The sequence below is a fragment of the Sus scrofa genome, chromosome 11 (genome assembly GCF_054392235.1).
Source record: "Sus scrofa isolate SSC_HxYL_T2T_F1_AM1 chromosome 11, Sscrofa_HxYL_maternal_Yorkshire_Landrace_v2.0, whole genome shotgun sequence".
Classification (NCBI taxonomy): Eukaryota; Metazoa; Chordata; class Mammalia; order Artiodactyla; family Suidae; genus Sus; species Sus scrofa.
The window spans coordinates 28,164,154-28,187,699 of NC_139393.1; the positions used below are offsets into that span (position 1 = coordinate 28,164,154).

The 23,546-nt window shown below is 39.1% G+C and overlaps 1 pseudogene; it reads right to left on the minus strand.

Annotated features, from left to right (window-relative positions):
* Positions 1-2,598: 2,598 nt before the first annotated feature.
* LOC110255777 (polypeptide N-acetylgalactosaminyltransferase 11 pseudogene) lies at positions 2,599-11,841 on the minus strand (annotated as a pseudogene).
* Positions 11,842-23,546: the final 11,705 nt, after the last annotated feature.

Consider the following 23,546-nt stretch of genomic DNA (forward strand, 5'->3'; position numbering starts at 1 on the left):
AAAGAAATGGAAAGTTTTGAAGAGGTGGAATGGAGAATCATAGACCATCTGTGCTCCTGAACTGGCTTCAGAGCCTTTCTCAGGTCAGCCTCTAGCTGGCTCTCCTCTCTTCCTGTAGGTAACTTCCTGCCTTTTTTTTTTTTTTTTTTTGGGCAAGTTAGGTATTACTTCTTTGTTAGCTTGCCATCTTCCAAATTTGGTTGACATCTGTTTTTCTGTTTTTTCTCTGATTTACTTTTTGTGGGTGGATATGTATGTTTTAAAATTCTTAACTGTTGTTTGTAGGTTTGCGGAAGAACTGTACACAAACACATATTCAATCTGTGATGTTTCAATTCAAAGTGACATTCATTTATAACACATTTGAAAAACATTCCCCATTTGTATTTTCAGGTTATAATAGGTCGTGAATTGAGATATCTGTTGTATAGTCTTTATTTAGATTATGTTGATTTGTTTGGGAGTTATTTGGCTCTGATCAGAAGAATGTAATTGTGGGATTTTTCTATTTATATATTTAAAGTAATGGAGAAATTGGAACATTCCCATTGTGTGTGAGTGGGTGGGGGTGAAATAAGAGAGAAAAATTCAAAACTGGACAAAAAGAATACAAGAGATTGGGACCAGAAAATAAACATAAACGGCATTTTTAATTGTCTGAGAGAGAAAACTTGAAAAAAATTTCTTCTTTATGGTGTAAATATAAATTTGGCCACTAGGGAGTTCCTGTCATGGCACAGCAGAAACAAATCCGACTAGCATTCATGAGGATGGTGGTTCGATTCCTGACCTTGTTCAGTGGGTTAAGGATCCGGCGTTGCCATGAGCTGTGGTGTAGGTCAAAGATGTGGCTTGGATCCTGCCTTGCTGTGGCTGTGGTATAGGCTGGCAGCTGTAGCTCCGGTTTGACTCCTAGCCTGGAAACTTCTGTGTGCCCAGGGTGTGGCTCTAAAAAGTAAAAATAAATAAATAAATAAATAAATAAATGTGGCAACTAAGCCCAAAAGAAAACTTTGCAGATTTCTAAATTTTGTGGTATGTATAATTATATCTATGCCTCTATCTATCTATATAAAGTATAAAATAAAGTTTAAATATATATATGCATATATATTTATATAAGATCTTTAAAGGAATGATATATTCTACACCAAATTCTGCAATTATTGTTCACATATATTCTAAACAACCCTAACATGAGGCCCAATGTTACTGAACTTAAACTAGAATATTAAAAGACATGGAAGAAATTTTGTTTTGAAAAAGAAACATTAAAAAAAAGAAAAAGAAACATTAGGACCTTAGCAAGAAAAGATTTATTTTACACCCTTAAAAATAAAAATAATCAAGGATGATTCACTATCAGAAAGAATCTGTAATTAGGGTGTGTTTGTCTTTCAAACTGACTTTTTCACTTTAGAAAATTTTTTTCTGTCATGACAAATATATACCATGTTACAATTTGCAGTGTTTTGTAACATATTTACTGTTATATAGAGTAAGGATACAAAATATGTTTTATTTAAATTTTTATATGGCATACATGTCTATATTTGTATATTCTTCACAAATTTTTAAGAAAATATAAAATTTATTTATTGAATTAATTAGGATTCATAATCAAGACTTTCTTATCCATGCAATCATTAAAAGTCAGAATTTAGGGAAATAAATTCGATGTGTTGTATTTTCACATTAACATGTTGCATTATATTAAAACCAGAAATAATCTGCCATGTTCTGTAACTGGTTGATGTTATACTTTAATCTTTGTTTTCTGTCTCCCCTACCAGCTTATTATTCCACATATTTCCTCCAGAATGGAAATTTTTGGTGCCATTAGCATTTCTTATTATCCTTAATGGCATTATATTGTCTCTAACTGTAAATTGTGGCGAATTAACCAAACTTTGGACCACATCTGAAGAGAGAAGCTGTAACTAGAAAATAAATCATCAGTTCTTCAAATTTAGGGTTTTTAAAAATAAATATAATAGCTGTACTGTATTGGTAGGAGAAATAAATTATAAATATTATATTATATTATATACTATAATATAAATTATTAGTTTTATGGTTGAAATAATTGGACTCTGATAAGCAAAAAAAAAAACTCTAAGCTTGAGAAAAAAAGTTGCTACTTGAAAATCAAGAACTCTTTGCAGATATATTAGCGTATTATTAGTTGGACTAAAAGTCATACTAAGACAAGACTTATTTATTTATTTTTTTTGCTTAAGTTTCTCATTTTATTTTTTTTATCAGTTATATTGGAGTATAGTTGACTCACAATGCTGTGTTAGCTTCAGGTGCATAGCCAAGTGAATCAGCTACACATACACACACACACACACACATGCACACACATCTCCAAAGAATGATGATTTAACGGTTATCGCAATGTGAGCAGTGCAACCAATTTGCATCATTTGTGAACACTGCATTTCCAGATACCCGGTCTACTGCTTTGATTGTCAAAATTCAACATGAAGACAAAATTTGGTTTCTCGACATGAAAAATGAGTAAATACATTTTAAAATGCCCTCCTGTCTCCTCCTCCAGTGATCACTCTGATCTTGCATTCAAGACCACATATGTCACTGCGGTTTTTCCTTTTGACTCTGGAAAAGGAGTTCACCGGGGTGATCACTCACCACGCACAGCCCGCCTGGTGAAAGCTGATTGCAGATCATTTTCTCCGCAGTTGGCGAGGGGGCTACCTCGATTATCACAGGCTGTTGAAAATCATTGAAAATCGTCAGCTCTCATCAGTGGATCCTGACAACAGGGAAGAGTGATTCACCTGAAGGAAGCAGAGGGCACAGCCTTTCAAAAGGGATCTCGAAAGACTGATTATTTCTTGTCCTTGACACCCTGCCACGGGCTAGACACATGGAGCATTTGGGCTGTAACGCAACCTGCAAATCACTGGTTGCCCAGACTCTCCCAGGGCCTGCAGGAGGATAGCATGCTTACTTTAGTTCAGTTTTTATTGCATGCTGTAAACTTCTGACTGCTCTGATATACCTTGTCATTGATGTGTCAAGATTGGACTCTGACAGGGTGTCTGGCCTGATTGAAATCAAGAATGCGCCTTTGGATCGTCTAGAAAATAATGGGAAACCTTCTGTTGCAGGACCCTGGGCAATGGAACGCATTTCATCATTAAGCCATTGGGGGAAAAGAAAAGTTCGTTTAAGAGCATTTGAGTAAGAATGAGGGGATTTTCTCTGGACTCCAAAAATTATCATGTAATAATATATCATAAAAATTGAAAAAAACAAGAACAAAAACAGGAAGTCACAAGTTATCCATTTTGATTTTTAAAAGGGCTAACTTTGCTGGTGGAAATTTGTCCAATGCCTGTTGCCAAGTGGTGTTTTGTTGTTTTACCTCAGTCGAGGGAAATGATTTTTTGGGTACCCAAGAGAAATCACAAAAGACTTGTTATCAAATGAGAGATAAACTCTGCTTTTGTTATTCAAAGTGCTCGCTTGATAATATTTGAAAATCTTTTATGACTGTCTCATGAAATGCAGTTTCCAACAAGACAATCTCCTCGCAAGAACGCTATCCGTGATAACAGTGGTTTACCCTGTGGAGAAAGGATTGTGGATCAAACTGGTTTTTTCTTCTTCAAAGATATTTCCTACTTATAAAAGCTAGCAAACAGGAAGATAAGGGTATTATTTTAGCCACAGTAAATCCTAATCAAAGTAGCAAGAGAACTGGCGCGAAAGAGGAGCTCCAAAGCGTGCTTCAGGTTGATTTTGTAATTTTTCAGTGGGAATGTGCCCACTTGTAGATTAAAAGATGCAGTCTGCCTGGCAAAGTTGATATTTGGAAGAAATAAACAATCCCCTTCCTCCCTTGAGTTTAGGAATATTGCCAAGGCAAATAAACAAAAACTTCTGTGCAAAGAGCCTTTTAAGTATACGGAGAAAAAAAAAATATGAGCTGGAGTTCTTTTCTTTCTTCCAAAAAATTACAATATCTTTTTTTTTTTTTTTTTTTTTTCCATTTCCTACTTTTAAGAAATCCCTGAGTTGGAGTTCCCGTTGTGGCTCAGTGGTTAGCGAATCCGACTAGGAACCATGAGGTTGCAGGTTTGATCCCTGGCCTTGCTCAGTGCGTTAAGGATCCGGTGTTGCCGTGAGCTGTGGTGTAGGTTGCAGATGCGGCTCAGATCCCGTGTTGCTGTGGCTCTGGTGTGGGCCGGTGGCTACAGCTCCGATTCGACCCCTAGCCTGGGACTCTCCATATGCTGCAGGAGCGGCCCAAGAAAAGGCAAAGAGACCAAAAAAAAAAAAAAAAAAAAAAAAAAAAAAAAGGCTATAAAATGTCATTATCTTCAAAACTTATTCCTTTCCCCATGTTTCTCTGCCCTATATGTGCACAGTGTTACATTAAAAAAACGGAACCTAAGAGTCATTAAAGTGGCAAAAACAGATTTTATTCAGGAACCAGGGCAGCAGGGGAATAGAGACCTCAGTACCAAACTGGGCTCAACTCTCAACACAAGAACCAGTGGGGATTTAGAGTCAGGCAGCAGGAGGGGTTGGTTAAAGGATGGGAAATTACTAAATGGACATCCAGGGCTGAGAGATTCTTAATAAACTGACTTAAGATTCTTGCTGAAGGCAGATCAGGGTATTCAGATATTGCCCGGGAGACGGTGGGAGATGAAGAATTGGACCAGACACCCAAAGGGGATTCTCTTTAACCGGATTTAGCAATATTCTTGCAAACACTGGGCTATGCAGAAGAGGGCTCAGGGGAGCCTGACTGATAATTGGTCCAGGAGAGAGACTTCATCAATGGTAGAACACCAAGTTCATCATGTACATCATTGTAATTTTTTTCTTTTCTATTTTTCTGTTTATAAAATATTTTCCTAAAATTAATTTACACACACTAGAACTTTCTGATAAATATGGGTATCTTTTATGACCACCTAATCTCACTTTGCTTTTTTTTTTCTCTTTTAGGGCCACCCCTGTGGCATATGGAGGTCCCCAGGCTAGGGGTCCAATCGGAGCTCGAGGCAATGCCAGATCCTTAACCTACTGAGCAAGGCCAGGGATCGAACCCGCAACCTCATGGTTCCTAGTCGGATTTGTTAACCACTGTGCCATGACGAGAACTCCTCAAGTAATTTTTGGGTTGAATCCTTAGGGTTTTCTATGTACAGTATCATGTCATCTGCATACAGTGACAGTTTTATCTCTTCTCTTCCTATATGGATGCCTTTTATTTCTTTTGTTTGTCTAATTGCTGTGGCTAGGACTTCCAAACTATGTTGAAGAGCAGTGGTGAGAGTGGGCATCCCTGTCTTGTTCCAGATTTTAGTGGGAAGGCTTTCAGGTTTTTCCCATTGAGTATTATATTTGCAGGGGGTTTGTCATAAATGGCTTTGATTATATTCAGGAATGTTCCCTCTATACCCACTTTGGCGAGGGTCTTGATCATGAATGGATGTTGGACTTTGTCAAATGCTTTTTCTGCGTCTATTGAGATGATCATATGATTTTTGACTTTTCTTTTGTAATGTGGTGTATGATGTTGATTGATTTGTGTATGTTGAACCATCCTTGTGAACCTGGGATGAACCCTACCTGGTCATGGTGTATAATTTCTTGTTGGATTCAGTTGGCTAAGATTTTGTTGAGAATTTTTGCATCTAAATTCATCAATGATATTGGGTGATAGTTTTCTTTTTGGTGGTATCTCTGTCTGGTTTTGGAATGAGGGTGATGGTGGCCTCATAGAATGTCTTTGGGAGTATTCCTTCTTCTTCAACCTTTTGAAAGAGTTTAAGGAGGATGGGCACCAATTCCTCTTTATATGTTTGATAGAATTCGCCTGTGAAGCCATCTGGTCCTGGACTTTTATTTGTAGGGAGTGTTTTTATGACCTCTTCAATTTCATTTCTACTGATCGGTCTGTTCAGTTGGTCTGTTTCTTCTTGATTCAGTTTTGGCAGGCTGTAAGATTCTGGAAAATTGTCCATTTCTTCCAGATTGTCAAACTTGTTGCCATATAGTTGTTCATAGTATTCTCTTATGGTTTTTTATATTTCTGCAGTATCCGTTGTGATTGCTCCTTTTTCATTTACAGTTTTGTTTATTTGGGTTCTTTCTCTCCTCTTTTTAGTGAGTCTGGCCAGGTGCAGCCACTATGGAGAGCAGTTTGGAGATACCTTAGAAATCTATACATAGAACTTCCACATGACCCCGCAATCCCACTCTTGGGCATCTATCCGGACAAAACTCTACTTAAAAGAGACACGTGCACCTGCATGTTCATTGCAGCACTATTCACAATAGCCAAGACATGGAAACAATCCAAATGTCCATCGACAGATGATTGGATTCAGAAGAGGTGGTATATATACACAATGGAATACTACTCAGCCATAAAAAGAATGACATAATGCCATTTGCAGCAACATGGATGGAACTAGAGAATCTCATACTGAGTGAAAGGAGCCAGAAAGACAAAGACAAATACCATATGATATCACTTATAACTGGAATCTAATATCCAGCACAACTGAACATCTCCTCAGAAAAGAAAATCATGGACTTGGAGAAAAGACTTGTGGATGCCTGATGGGAGAGGGAGGGAGTGGGAGGGATCGGGAGCTTAGGGTTATCAGACACAACTTGGAATAGATTTACAAGGAGATCCTGCTGAATAGCATTGAGAACTATGTCTAGATACTCATGTCGCAACAGAAGAAAGGGTGGGGGGAAAAATGTAATTGTAATGTATACATGTAAGGATAACTTGATCCCCTTGCTGTACAGTGGGAAAATAAAATAAAATAAAATAAAAAAATATTCAATGTCTACACTTACTTTAGGTTTAGAAGAGATAAGAAAATAAATATCTGAATTTAAATGAAAAAAAATCAACCTTGGTCCAGAAACAATGATTACAAGTATTTATGTAAAAAAGGCAACACCTAATGGCTGTAAAAGATCTATTAGCTTTACTAGTATTCTATGGTTTTTGCTAAACACAAATGTAAGTGTGTTTGTGCATGTGTATGTGTGTGTGTGTGTCTTTAGAACGTGATTCTAATTTTAATTTACTCATGAAATTGAATTTTCCTCTTTCCCTCAGGAGGCAGTTTGCTGCATAGTCTTGAATACTTCATTCAGAGATGTTCATCCATCTCATTCAAAAGAGTTCACCTATATTCAGTTTACTTTCCTTATTGTCAGATTTGATTTGGTCTATCTTTTCTGTTGTAAACTACTGCCATGCCCCCAAATACATGTTTTCTGAATTGGCAGCCAGGACTTGTTAACACCACAGTATTATGTAACTAGGAGTTGACAATCATGTTAATTTAATACACACTTATAGTCAGTGACCCATGCTACTGTACATTTTAAAAATGAGCATCTTTATGCTAAAAAATCTACTGTTTTTCTGATTCATGTTTACCCCAAGTTCTTATTCAACCTTAAAGTGCTTACTATTCAAATCAGAAATTATGAGAGCAATACCCTGAGTTTCTTTGCCACTCTTTAACACAGACTCACATGCTGAACACTGTTAAAATTAACTTTAATATTTAGCATGAACAAATGATTTGAATTTTTTTTTTTAATTCCCAGGTTCTGCTCTGTAACGTTGAGTATTATATTATCACGACTTAATGCTGTTCCACATGGTAGAAACTGACTGAAGTTCTTATTGAGAAATCGAACTTGGCTGCCATGGAAATGCGAATCCACAGCATATTGTTATGCATTGACAGGTGGGGCTTTCATGGGGTTGCCCTTTGGATTTCCAGCAGCACTAATGCCACCCAGTTGAAGAGGGAAATAGAAATAAGATTTTTTTTCAGCTTTGAGGAGGAACAGCTTTTAAAATGGTTTCATGATGACCTTTTTCCAGTATAGCATGACCCATCAGTAAACCATTCTATAGCAAATTGACATTTAAAAAAAAAAAATCCCCATTATATTAACTTTGCTGATGCTATTGTGAAGATTCTTCTCAAGGTTTTGTAGAGACAAGAGGGCTAAGCAAAGAGAAAAAAAACAAAAACAAAACAAAAAAAAATCACAACACAATTCATTTGGAATACATGTTAATGTTGGAAAAAAAAATTCTTAGTGTTATTTTCTAATTTTACTGAAACTGCAAATTGAGAACCGAAAGTAAAGTGACTTAAGCAAGGTCACATTTAATACACTCTAAATCCATGACATGACAAACTTATGCCAAGGGCGTTTTTTTTTTAAATTACATTCCACCTTTAGATATAATGTTTTCCTACCAGATTGGGATGACATGAAGTCTTTATCATCACCTCCTATAGCTTCTGTAGTTATATTGATGTAATAATCTTCTAGACAAGTTCATTCCTTTACAAAAATATTTTAAATGCCCCATGAAATTTGTATTACGTCTTTCACATTTTTTAATTTATCATCTTCCTTGCCCGCTGTGCTCTTCCACCTCATCCCATCATATTTGGTGAAGTCAACATTTACTCCCCGCTTTGTGGAATCAGCCTTTCATTTCTCTCCTTCTTCAGTCTGACTCCTCTTGAAAGAAATCATTGACGTGATCATCTGCTTATTTGTCTGTCCTGGTATACTGTGTGTTCTTTGGGAAAACAGACCTAGTCTTATCCATCTTTGAGTACCTAGGATTTGTTAAACTTTCTGACACGCAATAAATAAGCCACTAATGGATACGAAGCAGTAGGTGGCACTAAGATCTTTTACTTGTTTGTTTGTAATGTAGTAGCCCTTATATTCTACTTTCCATACAAAAAAATCTCAGCAAATAGTGTGAAGTACTCTAGTCCTGCCTTAGGTCAGACCCTCCTCAAATCTCCCCTGGTCTCCCCTGAGCTAAGTAACAGTTTCTTAACAATTCTTCCTCACCCTTATAGTGTCTACTTTCCAAATGCCCTTGTGATGATATCTGCATTTCTGGGTAAATATTATCCAGATATCATTTAAATAATTTACAAATCAATTTTTTCCTCAATTCAACCTGCTCATTGTTATTTCCACAGCTGTTGGTCAGTAGATCGGGACTTAAGGCAAAAGAATACTTCTTATATTTGTTCAACCAAGAATGTGTCAGACTTTGAGCAGTTATGTGTCATGGTATTCTGGCCTTCAGGAGATCCATATGATCACCTTTTTCAGAAAACATCTTATTTGGGAACAAAAGAATGTACAGTGGTACAACCACTATGGAAAACAGTATGGAGGTTCCTCAGAAAACTAAATATAGAACTACCATATGATCCAGCAATCCCACTCCTGGGCATATATCTGGACAAAACTTTCATTCAAAAAATACATACATAGAATGTATACATGTATGTGTAACTGGGTCACCATGCTGTACATAGAAAATTGACAGAACACCATAAACCAGCTATAATGGAGAAAAATAAAAATCATTACACACACACACACACACACACACACACACAAATACATACACACCTCTGTTTACTGCAGCACTATTCACAATAGCCAAGACATGGAAACAACCTAAATGTCCATTGACAGATGAATGGATTAAGAAGTGGTATAGATACACAATGGAATACTACTCAGCCATAAAAAAGAACAAAATAATGCCATTTGCAGCAACATGGATGCAACTAAAAATTCTCCTACTAAGTGAAGTAAGTCAGAAAGAGAGACAAATACCATGCGATATCACTTATATGTCAAATCTAAAATATGGCACAAATGATCCTATCTACAAAACAGAAACAGATGATAGACATGGGGAGCAGACTTGTGGTTGCCAGTGGGCTGCTGTAGGGGAGTGGGGAGTGGGATGGAATGGGAATTTGGGGTTGATAAATACAAACGATTACATTTGGAATGGATAAGCAATGGGGTCCTATAGTACAATACCAGGAACTATGAGAAATCTCTTGGGGTAGAATATGATGGAAGATAGCATGAGAAAAAAAAGTGTGTGTGTGTATATGTGTGTGTGTGTGTGTGTGTGTGTGTGTGTGTATGGCTGGGTCACTAGGCTGTACCACAGGAATCAACACAACACTAACTCACCTTTACTCTTAAAAAAAAAAAAAATGAAAAGAGCTTACCTCCACACATTCACTTCCTAAATGATATTTCCAAATTTTCTCCTCCCCAGATTCCGTGTCACTGCCACACTGTCCAGTTCATTGAATCAGTATCTTCATGGTAAGCAACCCTCCGGTCATTGTAGGTGAGATTATTGGTGCATTAGCTCGTTCTGGTCCTCCTGGCTCAGAAAGGAGAAGATCTCATTTGAAGCGCATCCTCCAGCTGAATCTTTCTTGTACCATAGAGGACAGTAAGCTGTAGATATGTGAGTTCACACTGGTAATATCAGTCACTGGGCAAGCTATGGTCTGCTCGTCCTCCTAGATGACAGCCAGCAAGGACAGCAGCTATATTACATTTATTTCACAGTGGCTACCCAGGAGCACCAGAACTCCTCCTGGACCATGGTCTGGTCCAGTTGTTCTTCTATCAATCAAGTCCCTCACATTTGTGTTTCTTATTTCTTTAATTTTTCCACTGAGGTATTTTTGGACATCTTCATCTAGCTCTCCTTTCAAATCACTGAAGCCACTATCATTATCCACAAAGATGAGTTCATGAAGATGACATGCTCTGTGCCATCAGTGACTGTGCATGGCCCTGAGCAAGACTGACAAAGCCACATTATAGAAACAATAAGACTAGTGACGGTGTCACTTAGACTAGACAACTCAACTCGGTCAGGTAAGACTTTTCTTTACATGCTGCACTCATTATGTCTGATAAATCCCCATGGTAGCCCAAGTAGTTACTCTTAGGCATATTACATGCATGTTTAGGATAGCCCATTTCACAATTCTTGATCATTCTCTTTAAAAATCACATCCAGTTTGGAAGAGAATTTCGCATTGCCTTCTTTTGGATCTTCAATATGAATCCCATCACAATTTTTTTTGTCATTAAAATGACTCTAATACCAGACATGGAGTGAAAGAGGGATCGAAAGGAGGGTGGTGACCCATGGGGCCCAGGCCCCTTCATGGGTGCATTTTTTAAAAATTTTTTCCAATTTTTTTTTTTTTTTTTAATTTCAGCTGTGGCCAAGGCATATAGAATTTTCTGGGCGAATCTGAGCCACAACTGCACCACAGCTGCAGCAAGGCTGGATCCTTAACCCACTGCATCTGGCTGAAGATCTAACAGGCAACACCACAGAGAAAAGCATATCATTCACCCACTGCACCACAGCAGGAACTCTGATAGGCACGTTCTTAAGCAAATTAGTCACTTCAATGAAGATGAAATAAGCAAAAAACAAAACTATCCAGGACATAGATGCAAAAAAGTACCCAGGATTTCCCCGGTGGCTCAGCGGGTTAAGATTCCTGCATTGTCACTGCTGTGGTGCAGCTTCTATTTGTGGTCCAGCTTCTATTTGTGGTCCAGGAATTTTTGCATGCTCCCGGCCCAGCCAAAATAAAAAGAGGCACCCAAACAGAAATATCAGACTGTGACACTTCCCATTATCGACCTAACACTGCTGAGAGAGTTTTTAAATTTTCTGCAGCAGAATGCCCTGGACCCAGGAGCTGGTGCTGGTGCTAGAGATTCAGCCTAGGTGGAGAATGGGGCGCACTCTGTGAACTTTACTTCCAGGTACCCCATCAGGTCCTCAGGATGAAGATCCTGGAATAATACACTTGTGATTCCCAAGACTAGGACTGTGGCATCCTCCTGCCCCTCTGCAGCAGCTGTCATCGCTGCTGTAGCACCAGCCAAGCTGCACTGGACTTCCTCCGAGCCCAGCATCACGGTCACACATGCAAAGGACGTGGTGGCAACCACTAGCTCACCCAGGAGGACCTCGTGCCCCCACTGTCATCTTCCCCAACCCTGGAAGAGATGAGCAGCCAGGCTTCTACAATTAAACAGGAGTTAAGAGCATGCCTTGGGAAACAGCAAGGAAGAAATGTGCTTAATTCCATGTGTCTTTTGATTCCATTTTGAACTGACCTGAGGGTTATTAGAAAAGATAGAGCCAAGATATATGTGGAAGTTAGAAGAAGGAAAAGAAAAAGAAGAACATGAAGACAGTGCTCCATTGGGAACTGACTGAGAGGTTTTGTTGTTGTGTGTTTGTTTTTTGTTTTTTTAACCCGAAGTTTAAAAATCTCCCTTTGGAGGATTTCGTACAGTTTGGTTTTTGCCTTCTTGGTATGGAGACTGGAATTTTCCTTGGGGGCAAAGAGCTACTTTGGTGCCCATGACAGTACGAAAATATCTTTCTTATGCAAACGTGAGGCATTTTGAGTAAACTCCTGGCACACTGACTAGAAGATAGAAGATGCTTAATAAACAATTCATTGAATTAAATTGAACAGTAAGTTTTTGATTTTGAGACTCCTTTAAAAGTTTACTAGTGTGGCCATATAAAGTAGCCATTAAAAATGTAAAAAAAAATTATTATCTATCTCATAGAGTTGTTGGTAGGATAAAGACGCTAATATTTGGAGTGACTTAGTATACAATAAGATCTCAGTTGAAGCTTTTATTACATTTGTTGAGTTGTTGTCAGTAATGAACACAAATTGTACTTGTGTGTATATGTGTACATTTAGGTTTCTGTACATTCATAAGTGTGCTCTGTTTTTATATACTACAATGTCATGTTTAGTATGTATCTCTAAATTCTTTTACAATGATTTCTTACATTATTTTTGAAATTTAAATTCACATATTTTTAAGATAGTGTACATTATTACTGCATAATGTGCTTTTAGGGAATTTTGAAAGAGCTATTCTAATCTTTATCGCTTTCAATATTTTAAAATCTATTTTTAAAATGTGGGATTATCCCCTTGAGTGTATGAGAAAAAGCTCAGTTCCCAAAACTGAAAGAATGTGTGTCATTTCTACGTAGAGCACTGGCATATGTGAATTTTACAGGAATGGGGAAGATTAACTAGGAACTCAGTGCGATGTAAAGGCATCTGAGAAGCAATAGGAGATGATACTTGACCTTTTGAGGCTTCTCAGGGGATTGAAGTTAAAGCAACTCCAGGTGGTCTTCAGAATCACTTGACATTTCCCGTAAGTGATGGGCCAAACAAGAAAAAGCCAGAGAAAGTCAGAGTTACAATAAAGTTCCATTTCACCAATTTATTGAACTTATTTATTTTAAGTCTGTCTTTGACTCTACAGTTAGTTTATTTAAAATGCCTATCTAGACTCATCACAGCAACCAATATGGTGCTTGCATTTATCAAAGTTCTTCCTCAGGTCTCTTTGTAATATTCTTCCCCTCCAGGTTCTTAGTCAATTCCAGAGTTTCAGCAATTGCATCTGGGTTGATTACCTAGATCCATACTGCCAAAGCCAATATTTTTTCTGTGATCGAAACCCACCTTTTGAACATTTGCTTTATATTTGAGTTTAATAGCCTATCAGTATTCAAGACTCAGGTTCTCCATTTTTCAAGATGAATAAGCATCTCCTAATCGATGTAGTCAACACTGGATACCAAGAGGAACAAACAATGGAGCCTCTTTCTGGAGGATCTTGTGGCTTAAACCACAAGCCAACAATTTTTTATTTATTTCTGAAAAAGACCACATAAACCCAGGTCACAGTAAAAGCTAGGTGGATTTCACAATGGGGCTCAGCCTGTGAAGAACCTGGCATAGTCTCCACGAGGATGTGAGTTTGATCCCTGGTCTCACTCAGTGAGTTAAGGATCTGGCACTGCCGAAAGCTGCAGTGTAGACCACAATTTCGACTTGAAACTTGTGTTGCCATGGCTATGGCATAGGCCTGCAGCTGCAGCTCCAATTTGACCCCTGGCCTCAGGAACTTCCACATGCTGCAGATGAGGGGTCCTCCCCGCCCCCCAAAAAAGCTAGAAAGACTTTTCCAGCACATTAAACTGCCTCTCCCACAATGTGCCCATTTTGCCATATACAAATATCCCTATTATACCACTTACCACATTTTATTATACTTGCCTCTTGTACCAGGGATCAGCAAACTACAGACTTCAGGCCAAATCCAGCACCAAGACTGGGTCTTGAAGGATAAGTACAATACAAAGTCTTAGGAAACACGTTTTTATTTTCTTCCCCAATAACTCCTCCTCTAAAAAAATTACCATAAAATAGATAACTACCAAGGACAGGGAAATACTGTTAATATTGTGTAATGTAGTAACCCATATGGGAAAAAAAGAATGTGTGTATATATATATGTGTGTGTGTGTGTGTGTGTGTGTGTGTGTGTGTGTATGTATGTGTGTGTGTATATATATATACACATATATATAAAACTGATTGACTTTGCTGTGCACCTAAAACTAATACATTGTAAGTCAGCTATACTCCAATAGTTTTTTTTTTTTTCAAATTAGCATTTCTGATAAAGGATACCACCACCTTCTGAGACTGAAATGTGAGACTCCCTTACTCTGTAGCTTATTCACATAGATTAGTTGTGGTATCATATAGACAGGGGCTAGTCTAGGTTTTGTAATTTACATGATATGGGGGTTTTATTTAATAAAAGAATTCCTAATCATTCGTAGGTAATTTGGTACAAGCCTTGGGGGAGGCTGGACAAGTAGGATTGACGCATAAACTTGACAGTAAGTCCTGTGTGCACATGCTCCTCTCGATTGCCACTTGTTCTCTCTCTAGTTCCGATCTCCATTATGCTTCACCTGAATGTCTGCTAGAGCCTCTCCTAGAGGTCTTCTGGCACTGCCATAGCAAATCATCACAATCCAGGTGGCTTACGACAAGCGTTTATTCTCTCTTAATTCAGGAGAACAGAGCTAGAAATCAAAGGGTCAACAGGGTAGGGTCCTCCTGGACGTTCTGAGCGAGAAACCATCCCATGCCTCTCTCCTTGCTTCTAGTGGTTGCAGGCAACCCTTTGTGTTCCTTGGCTTATAGATACAGTACCCCAGCCTTACTTCCATCTTCACATCACTTGCCTATCTGTGTCCCCTGTATCTTCTCCTCTTCTTAATAAGGACATTTGCTGGTCATAGCCTCCCTTAAATCCAAGATGATTTCATTTTGAGAACCTTAACTAATAACATCTTCTAAATAAGGTCACAATTTGAGGTTTGGGGTGAAAATGATTTTTCATGAGACACTATTCAACTTGTTATACTTCTCCACTCATAGTACACTTTGTATATGTTTTTTTTTTTTTTTTTTTGCCATTCTTGGGCCGCTCTGGTGGCATATGGAGGTTCCCAGGCTAGGGGTTGAATTGGAGCTGTAGCTGATGGCCTACGCCAGAGCCACAGCAACGCCAGATCTGAGCCGGGTCTGTGACCTACACCACAGCTCATGGCAATGCCGGATCGTTAACCCACTGAGCAAGGCCAGGGGTCGAACCCAAAACCTCATGCTTCCTAGTCGGATTCGTTAACCACTGAGCCACGATGGGAACTCCTCAGTACTTTGGGATGCCCTCACATACCATGATTATGTTGCCAAAGGAGCTTCATTATTCATTGTTCTGGTCTTGCTACTTTCTTGCTCAAGAACATTTATAATTTACCAAAGCTCTTGAAATGGGTTATAAATACTTTCTCCTGGTATTTAATAACACTTCCTTGTTTCAAGATCAATGCTTTTCTTCTAGGTGGTATCTTCCGTAGTTCTAAACTCTAGCTAAACTGGTTTAACTTTGTCTCAAAACAAACTGTGTATTTTCCTGCCCCTATGTCATTTGGTTATTTTTTCCTTTAAATTAGAGTATAATTCCTATCAAATAACTTCTAATGAAAAATGTCTGTTATTCTTTAAGAACCCAAACACATAAAAAATTTAACTAACTAAACTAACTAGTTTACCAGGAAAATTTGTTGTCCCCCTCAAATACATATAAAATGTTATTTCTCTTTCTTTAAATGTAACAGAAAAACAGCAATTTGTTTGCTTTTGTACAGATCCTTATAGCTTACAAAGCACACAGATAGATCTTATTGATTTTAAATACTATTAAAGTCATGTATATAGATGGTTCAGAGTTATGTGGGCATGATGCTGGCATCTTGGTCATTTTATAATCCCTGCAGTTATTAGCATAGGGTCTTGGGAGCAATGTAGCATTCAGTATATAGACACCATTATTCTGTGAGGATCATACTAAATGGGTAGTGGAGTACCTGTTGTGGTACTCTGAATCTGATTAGTAACCATGAGGTTGTGGGTTTGATCCCTGGCTTTGCCTAGTGGGTTAAGGATCCAGTGTTGCCATGAGCTGTGGTGTAGGTCACAGGTGTAGCTTGGATCCTACGTTGCTGTGGCTGTGGCATAGGCCAGCAGCTGTAGCTCTCATTTGACCCCTAGCCTGGGAACCTCCATATGCCTCAGGTGAGGCCCTAAAAAGCAGAAAAATGGATAAGATTGAACTACAGGATATGGGCATAATTCTTACTAGAAATCTACTTGATTGAAGATTTGGTTCTGAACGATGCTTCAAGGTCCTTTAAAAAATCTAAAGACCTAATAAAGACAATCAAATAATTAATTGGCAATAAGAAAATTCACACTGTCTAGCTAAAATCAAATATTGGTTGTGAAATGGGATTATCATAGATCCTCAGAGAATTGCTTCCAAGGCTTTATCTTTCCAGGATCCGTGCAACAGTGGTGTGCTTTTAAGGGAACAGAAATTACTACTAAATTGTGGTCATTGTTCCAATTAAAATCATCACATCCATCTTTATAGAATACAGGCACTGAGGAAAAGTAAATAATGCATACAAATACCCGGCTTGAATATTTATCTCTGTAATCTACTGAGGGAGACATGTCCCTTAGTAAGGGAAGGGATTTTGCCTGACAGCAGTTAATCGAATGAGTCCATTAGTTTAAAGTTGTGGGTAGAGTTAAGTGATGTTCATAATTTCTCTCTGAGTTACTAAATAAGAGAAGATACAATGGCCTCTCCGTTTTGCTAGAGCAGTAGTTCAAATGCTTTCTCCCAGTGCTTTGGTGTCCTCTCTGTTGGCAGCTCCTAATTACAGAAAAACAATGCCAGGTGGGGGGGCTCATGGTTTTGTGACAAGTGAAATATCCTCCTGTCATACAGAACGGTGAAAACAATGTCGATTTTATTTAAATATATTCTGTCTATTGAAATCAAAAGAAAGTAAAAGGGCAAATACAACCCTCTTGACAGGTTTATGTCTCTTAGTGTCCTGGAATCTTCCTTCCCTTATAATTAAAAGATTCAAAGTATAACTTGGCAAGAAAATAAAGCCACCTTAATTTTGTCCTAAGAAGGAAACACAAAACAATTCACATTAAGTATGAATTAGTGTTTGAGCACATTACATGAATGTTGAAAAATTGATACTTTCATTCTTCATGCTTCAATAAAAAAAAGGATGGATTAATTAAAAACCCTTTGGATATAATACCACTTTCTGTCTTTTCCCCCAAGAAGGTTTTGAATGTAATCTAGAATAAGGAGAAGGCAAATGCACTCTATGGCCAAGTTTATTGTGTAGGAAATGGGTCAGGGTTTGACAATAAAAGGTAAAGGAATTTCTCATCTAGATCAGATATATATCTTCAGAAAAGATGGTGTTGCTTTGTTGTGGCAAATGCATTTGATTGATTTCAGATATTTTAGGAGGGAACCAAGTACAGCCCATAAATTAAATGTGCCCCATTCATCTGCCCGTTTTTCCTTGCCAAAGGTCGTGATTTCTTCTCTCCCCACCCCATTTTTAAAGGCTTTGCGATATTTACCTGAATGCTTCCATGAAGAATTATAAGTTGAATCATACTTATAATCATATAAGTTTAATAGAAACAAATTCATTGGAGTCCATGTAATAGTTAGGCTTTCATCAGAATGAAGAGCCATTTTCATTGGGGAATAGTGGGTGAGGAGGGGTGCACATTAGGGAAAGGACAAAGGTACCCAGGTCCTCCTGCCCCCCAACCCCCATAGCCATCTAAGGGACATTTACTGTTTCCTCACATGAACCACAGAGACCAGGTATGCTGGAGAAGCAGGTTGGTCCCTCTAGTATATTTTCTACACCTTGGAAATACTAGAGATGGGAGTTCCCATCGTGGTGCAGTGCAAAGGAATCCAACCAGGAACCATGAGGTTTGGGTTCAATCCCTCGCTCAGTGGCTCAGTGGGTTAAGGATCCAGCATTGCCATGAGCTGTGGTGTTGGTCGCAGACCCGGCTCAGATCTGGCATTGCTGTGGCTCTGGTGTAGGCGGGCAGCTGTAGCTCTGATGAGACCCCTAGCCTGGGAATCGTCATATGCCACGGGCGCGGCCCTAAAAAAAAAAAAAGAAAAAAAAAAGAAATACTAGAGATGTACCAAGAGGAACAGAAAAGCAAAGCACATGTCATACAGATCATATGTTCTCATCCAGGACTTGAATGCAGTATCCCAAGGACCCTAAACCTACATGAGCCAGACCCCAGAATGAGCCAGAGTATGTATGAGCCAGAGTATAGCTCTCTAATCTCACTTTGTGATTTATAGCCACAAAACTGAGTCACAAATTTGGACCAGGAAGCACAGAGAGAGTTATGATGCAGGCAAAGGTGACACCAACACTAGAGTGACTGAGAAAGTGGAATGACCTGGTGTTTCCTTGGTAAGCTTGTCTTTAGTGCTATTCAAACGTGCAACGCCTATTAGTTCCTCAGTGCCCTTAAGAGCTATCCACAGGGCTGGGCCATGGAGCATGCTTAGAGTAGACTGAATACTAAAAACCTTAGAGTCTCATTTCTGCTTGAGGGGGAAGAGGCAGCTCCCTATCTGATATGAGGAATTAGGAGTCTAGATACAGATGTCCAGCCCAAGGTCTCGGACTATTGACCAGCCCAAAGTCCTGGGTAGGGCATGTGGCAGATGCTGCAGTTTGTTATTGATGGTGCTTTATTCTGGCATTTTTTTTTTTTTATATGACTTGGAGGTGAGAATGCCTAATTTTTAGCAAGAAGCAGCTTTTCTTTTGTCTTAGTTTTTTCAAACCTCTTGGATCAGTTCTATACTGTTTGATGATGGGGTTCAGGGCAGGCTGCCCCAGAATATGTGACTTTGTTGTGTGGATTATTTTGAGTTGAAGATATCAAGACCCCACAGATTCAAAATCTTTTAATTTCTCAAACTGCCAAAGGAAGTTAAATGGGGGTTTATACCTGGAAGAGAGCTATTGCCAGAGATAAATTTTTACATCAGAAAGAGTTATCTGCACAGCATAGCACAAATTTGTTTCCCAAACATTTGTTCATCTTTCTGTTAATTGTCCTTCTCTCTGGACTCCTATCTCCTTCTAAGCTCACAAAGGCATATCAGCCTCAAGGGCCTGACTGTCAGGAAGACTCATACTTGGGGAGGGGGGATTCCTGTATTTACGAATTGCATTTGTTTTTCTCCTTGTAATCTGCCTTATGTCGATTTAATTCTTAGATCAATCAAAGAACCTAGAAGGGAAGAAGGCACACGTTTTCTTCCTCTACGGCAACAGTAGCATGAAAAATCCCTCATTTTAGAGGATGTATTAACAATGACAGTTCTGTCTTCCGTTCCTCAAAGCTTCTTCATATATCAGCAGGTCCGATCTGGACATATTCAATATTTGTAATGGAAGATTTAGACCAGAAGACAACTCATAGTTCCCATTTCATGGAATCTTTTGAACAATCAGGAAGATATAGTAGATGAGCTTTAAATGACCCTCTGGAAATACATAACTTAATTATACCCTGTTATAAAAAAAAAGAATTTTATTTGTGTTCTTCTAATTTTGCCCTATTTTATGTCAATGAGGGACTTAAATACCATTATTCCACTATCGTTCTGGTGAGAAGAATACACTTTCCTTGGATGACTCCAACCTGAAAAGTTCCAACTAAAAATTCATCAATGGGAGTTCCTGCCATGACTCAGTGGTTAATGAGCTTGACTAGCATCCCTGAGGACACAGGTTCAATTCCTGGCCTTGCTCAGTGGGTTAAGGATCAGGCAATGCTGTGACCTGTGGTGTAGGTTGCAGATGTGCCTTGGATCCCACCTTGCTGTGGCTGTGGCAGTGGCATAGCCTGGCACCTACAGCTCTGATTGGACCCCTAGCCTGGGAACTTCCATATGCCTCGGGTGTGGCCATAAATAACAAAAAAAAAAAAAAAAGAAATTCATCAATGTTAGACACACACACACAGCGCCTTTGCCCTTTTTGTGTCTCCCAGTCCTCACTTCCACGGCTGGATTAGAATGAAGGATTTTCACTATTCAACATTTCATGATAACCAGACCATATGTTTCTATTTCAGTGAATAAGTAATTTCTGTTATTTATATCAACTGTAAAAACAGTCAAATAAACACGAACCCAAAGTTTTGATAAAACCTGCCACTACTTCTACCGAGTGAAAAAAAGTGTGTGTCATTTCATAGATAAACATATTAATTTACCAATGACATTCTATGACAAAATTTTATTTTATTTTTAGGGCCACACCTGAGGCATATGGAAATTTTTGAGCTAGGGATCCAGTCAGAGCTGCAGTTGCCGGCTGACACCACAGCCACAGCAAGGGGGGACTCTGAGCCACATGAGACCTATCTGCAGCTTTTGGCAATGCTGGATCCTTACCCCACAGAGTAAGGCCAGAGATTAAACTCACATCCTCACAGAGACTATGTTGTGTTCTTAACTTGATGAGCCACAACGGGAACACATTTTAATAAAAGTTTCATTAGATTCTACTTATTGATACAGTTCTCATTTCTCAGAAGCTTTACGAATCAGGAAGATGTAGTAGAAAGCATTTAATGACCCTCTTGAAATGTATTATTGAATTATACCCAGAAAATCCTTTTGTATATTACTAACTGTGTTTAATTTTTATTCACAACTACAATGACAAATTCAGAAAATTATGGTAATGAAGATAACTAGGATTTCTATCTGTCTAAGCAGGCTTCTTGTTGCCATAGAGGATATTTTCATCTTCTATACAAATTATTCCTTATACATAGAAAAGGCCTTAGAAGGATAGAAGTAAACTTATTTTGGACAGGAAACATTGGGTCTTGTTGATTTCCCAGGAGGATGGAAATGGGCCCTTCCCCCTGCCACCTCCCACCCCCGGAAGGTGAAGGTGGCTGTTCACCTTGGAGAACTGCTGTGGACATGGGTACTGCCCAGCACCAAACCACCAAATTGACACCCTTTCCTGGAATGTGGAGGTTCAAGTTAGGCAGCAAAAATCAATGGCCTCTGGAAAACAACTGCCTGCATAGATTAACCACCTATAAGCATTTAATTACCCTATGTCATGGGACTCAACCCCCTGCCCCTCCATTGACCTTCTCCGCCTCCTTTTTCATCATTCCTGCCACAAGTTCTGGCCATGAACTACAGCCACAGGTTCCCACCACGGATCCTTTATAAACCTAGCATCTCCTCATAGTCGGGGCTGGTGCTGTCTTGGGCTCAGCCTGTCCCCCTCTGATGCCTTCATAAATTTCTTTTTTTTTTTTTGTCTTTTTGCCATTTCTTGGGCTGCTCCCACGGCATATGGAGGTTCCCAGGCTAGGGGTCTAATCGGAGCTGTAGCTGCCAGCCTATGCCAGAGCCACAGCAACGCAGGATCCGAGCCGAGTCTGCCACCTACACCACAGCTCACGGCAACGCTGGATCCTTAACCCACTGAGCAAGGCCAGGGATCCAACCCGCAACCTCATGATTCCTAGTTGGATTTGTTAACCACTGTGCCACGACGCGAACTCCTCATAAATTTCTTTTGCTTTACCAAGTTGGCCTTGCGTGTTCCTCCCCTGGGAAAACCTAATAGGTCTGTTATATTTTTCCTGGTTGATTGCTACACATACCCATTTTAAAGTGTACCTATTTATTTTAAATCATAAAATGTTGGGGAAATATAATTAAAAAGAAAATGTCCCAACCCAGAAATCCTCTCCACAAAGGTAGTGGAGAAATAAAATACTTTTATTATAGACTAAGCATCATTAAGAAAAAAAAAAAATTCAACCAAACAAATTTAAAGATCTAATTGGCTTTATTCAACAATTCATTCTTTTAATAGCATCACATCTAACAGATAGGAGGGAGCTCCCAGCTGTACACAACAATACAGACTACAATAAAAGGAAGCTTTTATAAAGCCAGAAGGAGGGTGGGACTAGGGAAGTAAAAGAGGGGATTATTTCAGGCAAGATCCCCTTACTTTAGGGAAGACAAGCCTTTGATCAAGGAGATGACTTCACTGACATTGACCAGGAAATTCCAAACTGATTGATTTCATTGACTTAAAAAATATGTGCAACTTAAAAAGTTGAGAGTGAAATTTTATTTGGGGCAAATTGAGAATTATAGCCTGGGAGGCAGCATTTTAGGTAGCTCTGAAATACCACTCCAAAGAGGCAGGGAGAATGATAGTATATATATGACTTTGGTGAAGGGTGAGGTACATGCAACCAAGCACACATTTTATATAAGGTTGCTACTAGTCTCAAGAAGGTTATGTCAACTTAAAAAGGATTCCCCACCTGAAAGTTGAGAGTTAAATTTTATTTGGGGCAAAATTAGGACTTAAACCCTGGAGACAGCATCTTAAGTAGCCCCAAGAATCTGCTCTAAGGAGGTGGGGAAGCTAGAATGTGAGTTTTTGCAACCAAGGGAAGGTAGTAGGAACAAAAGATTTACAGATAACCTGATTTATAGATAAAGATTTGCAGAAGACCAGTTTCTATGGGAAGATGTAAAGGTCTGGGCTTACTGGAATCCCTCCTTTGATATGCACCTCAGCTGTGGGCCAGTTTTCTTTGTTTCTTTCCTGAGTTCCCTCGGGGATCACTGGCCCACCCTTGGGAGTGGCTGTTCTTACAGATAACTGACCCTGACATCTTTTGTTTTATCCCCTTAACGGCAGCCCGGCAGGCAGTTTTTCAAATAGCTCTGAAGTACTGCCCCAAAGAGGAAAGGGGGCATATCAAGATAAAAGTCATAAAAGTGACAGGGGGGGTGCATGCAGCCCTGCACACTATTTACAGAAGTTTGATGCTGGTCTCTTGAAGGTTACTACTAGTCACAGATATCAGTCACCCTTGAAGGATTTTAGTGTTTTTCTAGATATGAGGAGATGCAAAAAATTGGGCTCATATTATCTTCTCTTAAAAATATCTAATTGTCCAAAGACACGTTCTTCCAGTTTTCCAAGAGCACAGAGTGTCTCACTCCTGGTCTCCACCCTGAGCTCTGCGGGCTGGCGGGGTGGGGGGTGTGTGTGTGTGTGTGTGTGTGTGTGTGTGTGTGTGTGTGTGTGTGTGTGTGTGTGTGTGTGTGTGTGCGTGCTATGGGTCAGCAGCTTTGGTGGCTCATATTTTCCTTCATGTAGAGAATGATGGCAAATACCCAACTCCAGTTCACAGTTACTACTGGTCATAAGGGGCAGACATTACCATGAAGGATTTTAGTGCTTTTCTAGATATGAGGAGATG